Source organism: Aulostomus chinensis, chromosome 4 (genome assembly GCF_037954235.1).
Source record: "Aulostomus chinensis isolate RoL2024-O1b breed Wild chromosome 4, RoL_Achi_v1.0, whole genome shotgun sequence".
NCBI lineage: Eukaryota > Metazoa > Chordata > Actinopteri > Syngnathiformes > Aulostomidae > Aulostomus > Aulostomus chinensis.
The window spans coordinates 30043536-30053801 of NC_141323.1; the positions used below are offsets into that span (position 1 = coordinate 30043536).

A 10266-nucleotide genomic window follows, 5' to 3' on the forward strand; every position below is an offset into this window, starting at 1 on the left:
GGAGCCACATGTGGAGTCTGGATTCTTTTCTAGAATGAGACGACAATGACAGTCCTGCCAAGTGACATCACTGACATGAATGGATGACTTCAGTCACGTGACTGGATGACTTCAGTCACGTGACTGAAGTGCTATGGTTCTTCTGATGAAGGGCGGCATGATGTTTGCTGTCTCAGGCTCCACCAAATGTCCTCTTTAGGACGCCACAATGTGGCCTCTTCAGTGCTCCATCTTCCCTGCATCGGAGACACAAGGGTTTCTCCTGGTGCCGACCCGATCATCCTTCTACCGAATGGTGCGGCGATGGATCCTCAGAGGACGCTGGGATCCTTCTTCTCATCAGTGCCACAGTTTTTCATGGAGGGAACAGCAGGAGCTTTTTAGTCATGTTTTGCTCGGTGTTTCCTGCTCAGAGCATCAGGATCTGTGACGCCATCTTGTGGTAGTGGGTCATCATCTTTTTGTGTGATCGTGGATTCATTTATCTGCTATTTCAACACATTCAAGTTCATTATCCCTACATGTCAAAATACATTTGGTGTGGAGTTTTACTTTCTGGCCTCAATCATAATGTGTGAATTTATTCTTCATTAACATTTCTCAGCTTTGTAAGTTTATGATATTTTTTCTTCCTCTGTTTTCTATTCCATTATTGTTGATGATTCTATTGCAGGTTTGAGTTCCCTGTTGACTGAAGCAGAAACAGGAACAAAAAGCTGGAGGTGGTCAGAGCTCCAAGTTGGGACGCTGATATTAAAGTAGGAGATGAACACATCCAGGTTAGCCATCACTCTCAGAACCTGCTACTTTACCTCTTCAGAATGTAGCAGCATAGCATAGCTTCATCTCACCAGTTAGTGGCCCACTTTGATGTCTGGGATATGAGGTTAAAGGTTCTTTACAGCTCTGAATGAAGGGTTTATAAAGTGTTAACAATGCCATAAATAACACAAGCATTCAGTAATCCTTGATAAAGGGAGACTCACCATCAAGTTGGACAAGTTGAAGAACAAAAGGACTTCTCCACTATCACATTTATCCTCACTGGTCCATACTTGGGGACCTCTGTACTAAATGGAGAGTTGAGGAAATGGGCTTGTTGTGGCCCTGCGGTCCACAGACCTCCTGTACAGTCACCAAGAACTGGCAGACACAATCGTGATGGAACCAATTATTTTAAAATGACAGTAACAAGTAAGAAATAAGGCATTACAGCTTTGAAGGAACTTGTCCAGCACTGGTTTGTGAGTGGGTGTTGTCCTGTATTGGCAGGAAAAACTCCTTGAAATGTCATGCAAGTTTTTTCTTCAAAAGAAATGTGTAAAACATTCAGTAACATCCAGGACCAAAGACAAGAGAGGGCAACGCTCCAGGAGTCTTTGATCTCTGAATTCTGTCTTTGATCTCTGAATTCTGTGCATTGATCTCTGAATTCTGTGCATTGATCTCCTGCTTCAGTCTTTGATCTCTGACTGATCCTAAACTAATCAAAGGATCACATCAGCATATTGGTCCAGTCTACAGATGGTGATTTTACCAAGTGCACTGCAGCAGTCCTTGTTGCTGTCTGCTGTTGTGTCACAGCAAAGTAAGGAAACAGCCTGACGGTCCTCAGGAGGAAATTCAACAACCTCCAAAGATGGAGGTGAATCTAGACCTGCACGTGTTTACTGTCCTTGATGAACTTGGGCGGTACTCTGGTGCAGGGATGAGCTCATTGAGATGATCTGGGAGCAGTCCTGATGTCAAATGGACAAAATGTTTTTTAAATCTCTAATGACTTGTTTTAACTGAACCTACTGGATCCTGTGGTGCCTGATGAGGAGACAACTTGGGTACAAAGTTGAAGAGGAGGGTTTTTGGAGGGGAGATGATTTTTTTCCAGTGTTGTAAATCAAAATAACTACAACGACATGATAGAATTTCTCAAAATGTCCTGACTAAGATGGATTCCAAACCAAATCAGCTGTCACAAGGGAAAGTCTGCATGTAAACACACACACACACACACACACACACACACACACACACACACACTGACATTCCCAGGGACTAAACCAAACCAATTCCTACTTAACCCTAAGCTCCACCTCAGTTCCAGATGAAACTGGTTGAACATGGAACCGTCCCACTTGGAACATTTCCATCACCTTCACCACCACTGGAGTATCAACAAAGATTTTGGTCAACACCAGAATGGTTGAGACAAGACAACATGCTACCAATCCTCTCTCTCTCCCTCATCATCAGCTGCGACAGCCCTTGAAAGAAAACCTTTGACACATGGACCTACAGTAGGAGCAGATGTTGTTTCCTCTGGAACAGCAGTGTAACGTTGTTGGCAGGACTCGAACCTGCGCGGGGAGACCCCAATGGATTTCTAGTCCATCGCCTTAACCACTCGGCCACAACAACTACACTCCCATGAGCATGAGTAGAGGATTGATATTCAACAATTAATCTTCATTGAAGCACAGTAGATTTTTTTTATATTCTCACACACACAAACTATTTGTGTGTGTGTGTGTGTGTGTGTGTGTGTGTGTGTGTGTGTGTGTCAGTGGTTTTGACTGAGTAATGAAGAGGAGGATTTCTCCATTTTTGTCGTCACTCTGCAACCAATTTTCAGTTTATCTCATAAGAATGAACAAACTTTGACATATTTCTTTCTTTTGTGTGTCAACAACTTTGGTCTTGAAAGCTCCTGACAAACACACCACATGTCACACACTCTACACTTTTAATCTGTTGAGAATGTAGACAAATTTATATATATTTGCTTAAACTGTAGTTAAATTTATACATACATTCACTTAAAATAGAGTGTAGGACACACAAGGCAGTTGTAATAAAGATGTTTCTGTGGCAGTTCCCAAAGAGGTAGGAAAGGTTCCAACACTGTATTTAGTTCATCAATGTACTTCTTTAGTGTTCGTAGCGGTACCGGGATCTCCTGCTTATGCATCCCAGGCAGAATCGATGACTTAGCTACAAGTCACCTTATTTGACCTCGTGAACATCTGGAAGTAGTAAAAGGTGTTTTACAGAGGGGTCCCACAAATCTCCAAAGCACCAGGATTATTTGGTGCCATTGTGACTCTAGGAAGGAACTTATAAATACTGGAGACAACACAGATCGACATTCCAAGATATAAGACAACAGAAAAACACTTCCTATCAGCAGTGAAGCACAGACCAGACTGTTTAGAGTGGACAGGTGAAAAGGTCACAACAGGGAATAGCGGGAGTGTAGCTCATGCTAGCATCACTCCCTCAAGCTAATTAAGTCAGAACAGAGTCCACAAGAATTTCCATGGTGGGATGAGGCCGTGAAAGATAAGAGCATGGCCGTAAATCGGAAAGAGGTTTTAATCTTCACAGCTGCAACAACAAGGCCACGATGGACCAGAAGGGACTGGCATGGGGTCAGACAGAAGATCCTGCAACACACATGAAGATCAAAAATACACACTTGCACGCAGAAGCGATCACATAAGCACCTCCCTGTAACACATAAAAACTGGAGAAGATAGTTAGATCGTTGGACTTCTTGCCCCAACGCCAGGGACGACGCATCTGCGTATGCTGACTCCAGCATAGGGGAAGACGATCTCCAGAGCTCTGTATTCTTTCCTGTTAATCTGAATAAATTCTTTTGAACCAACTGGAAGGTGTCCTCTCCGGATTTTGAACAGCGCAATACATATACTCTGTGGGTCCTTCTGATTGATTGATGATGACTTGTTGAAAAATTCCTACAAGAACATGAAACGTGCGGCCCCAGTGACCCTGCATGACATTTTTGTCCAATTTAAATTTTGATTCATGACCCAGAACCACTCAAAACCCCAGAAAAATAAAGGTTTTGGTGCATTAAAGACATAAATAGTAATGTTTCAAGGGGGCTGCATGCACAGCAAATTTCTGAGTGAAAAAATCTGGAGTTTGACACAAAGCAGTGAAGGAGTAAAAATTTTGGAGTTTATTCCCACATTGAGACTCCAGCTCGTGTTAACTGATACTCTTAAGCAATGTGGGAAAAGTCGTACATTCACTGGGTGTTCAGGGCAGTGAATCACCTCCACCCCAGAGTTCATTCAACGTTTCTCTCGCTCCTACTTATACAGAGACAGGTACGTGAGCAATTGTACCTCTTAAACCGTTCTTAATGTTGATATGTTTCGATTTATGTACTATCAAACTGAATACTGGCCAGGACTAAGTGACTTGTAAGGAAGAACTTCAATTTTCCAACTCTTGCAGAACGTCATCAGTGAGGCAACTGGGTAAGCGAGCTTCTTCCAGTCCTGCTCATATTTCATGTATTAAATGAACACTGGCTCTTGTCATTCCGTCTGGTGTCGTTAAAAAGTAGTTTTGCTCGCTTCACGTTCGGTTGTTTATTTTTTATTTCCTGCGCGTGTCGTTTTTAGACGAACTTCTGTCACAACATCGGACTGGACACGCTGCGGCTCGAAGGCTGCGTGACAGGACACCGGGGCCTTCACGAGAGGAACCTGACAGGTAACATTAACGCTTCACATTTACCACGAAAAGCTTTGACAAGCAACGCGACCGTGACGTACTGTAATTGTGAATCAAATGGTGAAAACACGGTCGGCTAGTCGTGCTAAATAATGTGATTAAATGCAGACTAAGCTAATGGAGAACACCAGTGATAAGAGTGTGAAGGATCCTCCTCCTCCAGTCTAACAGATACACTGTCCATCACAAGCTTAAGCAGCCCAAGAAGCGACACAAGTGATGCTGGATATCAACTTGCTCACCCTGATATGGACAGCACCCGTGCAAGAAGTGTAAGTGTAGTGATTTACATACTTGACAGTTTTCTAGTTGGTTAGCGTAACTTAGGATGCAGATTAAACTCAGGGGCTACAGATCTTGAAAGCCTCATCCTAAATGATATTTTTTTGTGACAGATTGATGTTTCCTGAAGAAATGATCAGTACTTTTGGTCGCTAATTCTTATGATCTTTTTAAAAATCTATTCCAATTAGGTGGTGGAGCAGATTCCGAGCTCAAAGCCAGCAGGGATGACCGTGATTCAGGAGTATGAAGACACGGGGAGTTTGAAAGATTCAACTCGCCCATTAATGGTGAACATCATTGTGGCTCACATGCGTGAAAAGGAAGGGTAAGAAGCGTGATGCTGGTACCTAAATGTTCTTTTTTTCAGTGAAGGAAAGAATCTTTTCACAAACAATATTTATGTATTTTAGGAGAGCAGTAGCCAAAACAACCAAGGAGTTTCATGCTCTTGGGATTGTGTCACTCTTCCCATCTTTGAAGGATCCATACTCAAAAAAGGGATATGTGAGTTTGCATTGTAAATACAGTGTGAAATCCTGATCTTTTTCAGAATTTTACCATTTGCTTTCCTTTGAAACTTTAAAATGTCAGAACTCTAACCACAGATATTATTATTTCAGGAACATTTCTATGACATCCAGAGCAACACAGGTTTCCTTGAGTGGAGGGTGAAGACAGTTCAACGTCAGTCGAAAACTGCATCAACTTCCCACAACAAAGTGATGCGTAAAGGAGGTCCCACATCGTCAAGGACAGTTGGTCCCATTGATGACCAGCAATCAGGAGATGGCTGCACGGAAGCAATGTCTCATCTTCACCACACAACTGACTGTGACTTAGTCTTCCAGAAGATGAGAGAAACATTCCTCTATCGCCAACAGATGATCCATGATCCACAGCAGTCAGCAGACATTCTCCAAATGTTCCCTCGTTTCTTGGACACTAAAGGACTGGTAGGAAACAAATACGATTTGAATAATATTTCTTAAAATAAATTTTATTCAACTGAGATGATTGTAATGGTTGTTCCCTCCGCTTTACATTAGATTTTGCAGGATTTCTTGCTGATGTTTGGATGAGAGATTCCATCCAGGTTCCTGGAAAAGTGGACCACCTGCTTTAAAGACAAGATCATCCGAGAGGCCAGGAGCCTGAGACAGACACCTCTTCTGAAAAAACACCTCAACTCTGCCCTAAATGAAGAGTCTGACACTGCTGATGATGAGCCAGGTCGTATGTTGTTAAGGGTTTGTTTGCGATATCATAAGTTAGCATACATTTTTAAGCAAATGGGAGTATATCTGATTATTACTGCCGCCTGTTTTTCTTTTAAAATGTAGAGAAAGATATTCTTAGGTAAAATATATGTTGATTTTTGTCTGCAGAGTGGGACAGTGACATGGCCTCCCTTCTTGTCTTGCTGCATCTGCTTACACCTCAACCAGCTGGACGTAAGCGGCCAAAAAAGATCAGTGTTGCAGAGGCTGCAGATCATTTAGTTCTATTTCAGAAGGTTTGTAAAAGCCACGTGATCTTTTCCAGTATTTTGTAACATTTTTTTCTAGTTAACTGCTTATGTGACAGTGCTTCTCATTGTGTTTCAGGTGTGCCAGAGCTTGGAGGGCCACCTTACCACAGAGCGAAACCCCCAGCCATATCTTTTGGCCAGAGGAACCTCACGAGCACAGGTTCTCAGCTTCTACATAGTCTTGGATAGAAAGCTTCTTCCATGTCAGTCAAGTACATCTTTGGGTGCATTTGATGAGCCGTTCAAGTCTCATTTTGTTTTCAGTCTGAAATATGATGATGCTCTCTCCAGCCTGTACACATTTTTGCAGACTACACTGTACAACATTGACATTGGCACAACAGAAGAAACTCCAAGAGTCAAAGAGTTAAGAGCAAAGTTGTTGAACAAGCAGTCGCTAAAATGCTGAGATGTTTCCTCTGTGCGTCATCCTTTGGTCCAGCTCTGCTCTTGTTCAGGCACCTCAAACTAATTCATGGAATGTATCCAGGGAAAAATTTAAGATGAAAATGTGGTCAAGTAGGATGCTGCTTGCAGTTCTCAAGTTATTCTGGATTTAGAAGGCACCTCATTAAGATACATGCACCATTTGACAGTCCGTGTCTGACAGATCAGACCCCTGTCAGCCATGACACTGAAGAGCACGATAATTTGAAGTGCTTCAATGATGAAACCCCCTCTGCTTCATCACAACACCAAAATATTGAAGAAGGCTCTCCAGTGCCACTAAGCAGCAAGGACATGTGTGCATCAATTATTGCCAAACTTTTAGGAAGTGGTGTACCAAATACTGCCGTACTTTCTACCATTGACAACTTGGCGGAATTTGTTGGAGACTTGCAAACTAATATACAGGAACAAGTGCTGAACTTAATACCAGCCACCAATCCCGCCAGATCGGCCATTGAAGAGTTGTTTAAACACACAGACAATCCTTTCAGCCATTTAAATTCAAATAGCAAGTTGGAAAAATATTTCACAGAAAAATGGGATATCATGCAAGCAGTTGAAAAGCGCCTAGGTGTAAGATTTGATACCAGACGAAACACCAAAACTGGAAACTAGGAGCAAGTTCCAATCATTGACAAATTGATCTGTATTCAATAGTTAAAACACTGCAGTTCATTTTCACAAATGAAAGTATTTGTGAATTGATGCAAAAATCTACTAGCTGTGACAAATATGAGGACTTGTGTGATGGAAGCTACTTCACAAATCATCCCCTGTTTTCAAGTGAAAAGTTTGCTCTCCAGTTGTACTTTGATGAATTGGAGCGCGCAAATCCGCCAGGTTCAAAAAAAGGTATCCATAAAGTTGTCTGTCTTTACTTCATTTTAAGGAATCTTCCACCCAGGGTGAATTCAGCCTTGATGAACATTCATCTGGTATCATTGTTCCATGCACAAGATGCTAAGAAATATGGTATTGATGAAATATTGAAACCCTTAGTAAGAGACCTGAAAATATTAGAAACAGCTGGAGTTGCTGTTCCATTTTCTGAAGTCTGTGTTCGTGGCACTCTTGCACAAATGACTGGTGATAACGTGGGTATGCACAGCATTCTTGGATTCATGGAGTCATTTAGTGCAAATCATTTCTGTGGATTTGTCAAAAGTCAGTTTTCTCAGAAGATGACCCGTGTTTGACTTTAAGATCTGCAGTTTTGAATGACCAACATTTTACTGCTTTGGAAAATGATCCAACAATAACCTCCTTATTTGGCATTAAGCGGAACAGCATTCTGAACACTTTGCAGTATTTCAGAAAATTATGCTGTTGACATCATGCATGACATTTTGGAGGGGGTTGGTCAATATGAGGCCAGGTTACTTTTTGAATACCTGATGAAACATTTCATCACTAAAGAAAGCCTGTTGAAGAGGATCTATGCTTTCAAGTATGGCTATTTGGAAAAGAAAAACAAGCCAACCAATGTTAAGCTTGACTGTGTGGGACATGGACTCGGGTTAAACACATCCCAAAGTCTGTGTTTGATCACAAACATACCCTTAATATTTGGTGACCTGGTACCAGAGGATGATTTGCACTGGCATTTGATGCTTTTGTTGCTGAACATTATTGACGTTGTGTTTTCATACTCGATCACTGAAGGGATGACTGTGTATCTAAAGCATCTTATTATCGAACATCACCAACTCTTCAAAGAACTTTACTCATCAAAAACCTTGATCCCAAAACACCACTTCATGGTCCGCTGTCCTCGGTGCTTCTGAAAAATAGGACCACTTATTCATATCTGGACAATGAGATTCAAAGCTAAACATACATTTTTCAAGGACTGTGATAAGAACTTCAAGAATTTGACTGTCTCCCTTGCAAGAAAACATCAGTTTGCTGTAGCCTATCATTGGGAATGCTTGGCCTTAAAAGCAGTCAAGTCTGGTCCAATCAAAATGTGTTTACTTGAAACATCAAGATGTATCTGCATACCTTCACACTGACCCACAGTCCATTGTCAACCTGACAAACTGGGTAAAGTGTGATGGAGTTGAATATCATGTTGGCCTTTTTGTTTGCATAGGCACTGATGAAAACATGCCTTTGTTCAGCAAAATAACCACTATTATCTTGCATAAAGGTGAAGTGTTTTTTGTTCTGATGGAACATGAAACTTGTTTCCATGACCATTTTCTTGCTTTCCAAGTAAATGAAATCAACCCAAATAAGATTCTGGTTCTGGAAAGAAGGGCCTGAAGACACTTCAAAGCTTTTGATGGCCAAATGTCCTGTGGGTGTGATTCATGTTTTTATGTTGTGTCAGAGAGTTGTATTATTTGAAGTGTCAAAATGTTTGATAAAGGAAACTGAGTGGAATTGATCTTGACTTGTATGTACATGTGTTGAGCTTAATGATGAGTTGAACTGTTTACATTATGTTTGCAATCCTGCATTACAAGGAAGTCACATTTATTAAATGTGTTCAATATGTCAAGGTTTTTGACAAAGTTTGCACTGGATGGATTTTCTCCAAAGAATTTGTAGAAATCTAGTTGAGATTATTTGTGAAAAAATTGAAATATGTTTTTGTATAACATTTGGTTTTTATTTGACTTACATTTTATAACACCGTTTTGCAACTGTTAAGCTGCCATAAAAACAGTGGGTTTTGATTTGAGGTTTTACCTTATTTTCTACTTGAAGAACGATGTTGTTGAACAAAGCTCATTGTTAGATAAATGATTTTACCAAAATATAACTTGGTTCACAAGTATGTATTCATGCAGCGAAGTGTTGCTGACCTAATGTCTCAATGTTTTAAATAAAGAGAGGCATTAAAGTAATTTATTTGGTGTATTTCATATTTATTTTACCTTAAAAAAACATTTTAGTGTCTTGAAATATTAACTCCATGAGTGTAAAATACAACACATATTAATAGTTGACTGTTAACACTGAAAAAGAGTTAACATAAATGCAACTAAATATAAGAGTGAATTGTACTCTGAATGGGAGTCATTTTTTAACTCCTGTTCATGTTCAGTTTTAACTCCTGATAGGAGTTAAAAGATCAACTCTCAGAAAAGAGTTACTTTAACACAGCCCATGATGATTTGATTTTAACTCACAGAGAGTTTATTCCCGAATCCTAAATTTGCTGTGAGAGCAGCCACCAAAATCTAACTACAAATGTTGATCAAAGTCTACTGAAAAATTGTTTTTTTAATGTATTTTCTTTAATTCACATTTTGTCCATAAACTTCATAATCAGAGTCACCATCTCATCACATGACTTTGTGTTTGGGTTCTGTATTGGTGGTAAAATATCCTTCCATGCCCCTCACTAGTTTGCACACAGAAAAGCATATTTTACTGGTTTCAAATCTCTTAGTGTGTTCTCTCTCTTAAACCAGCTGTGGCAGCTTTCATTGTGTGATTGATTTTAAAAT

General features: G+C 40.5%; 1 non-coding gene across 1 annotated transcript; it reads right to left on the minus strand.

Moving 5' to 3' along the window:
• Nucleotides 1-2333: 2333 nt before the first annotated feature.
• On the minus strand, nucleotides 2334-2415 carry trnas-aga (transfer RNA serine (anticodon AGA)). Its single transcript has one exon. It is a non-coding gene; the product is annotated as a tRNA-Ser (tRNA).
• Nucleotides 2416-10266: the final 7851 nt, after the last annotated feature.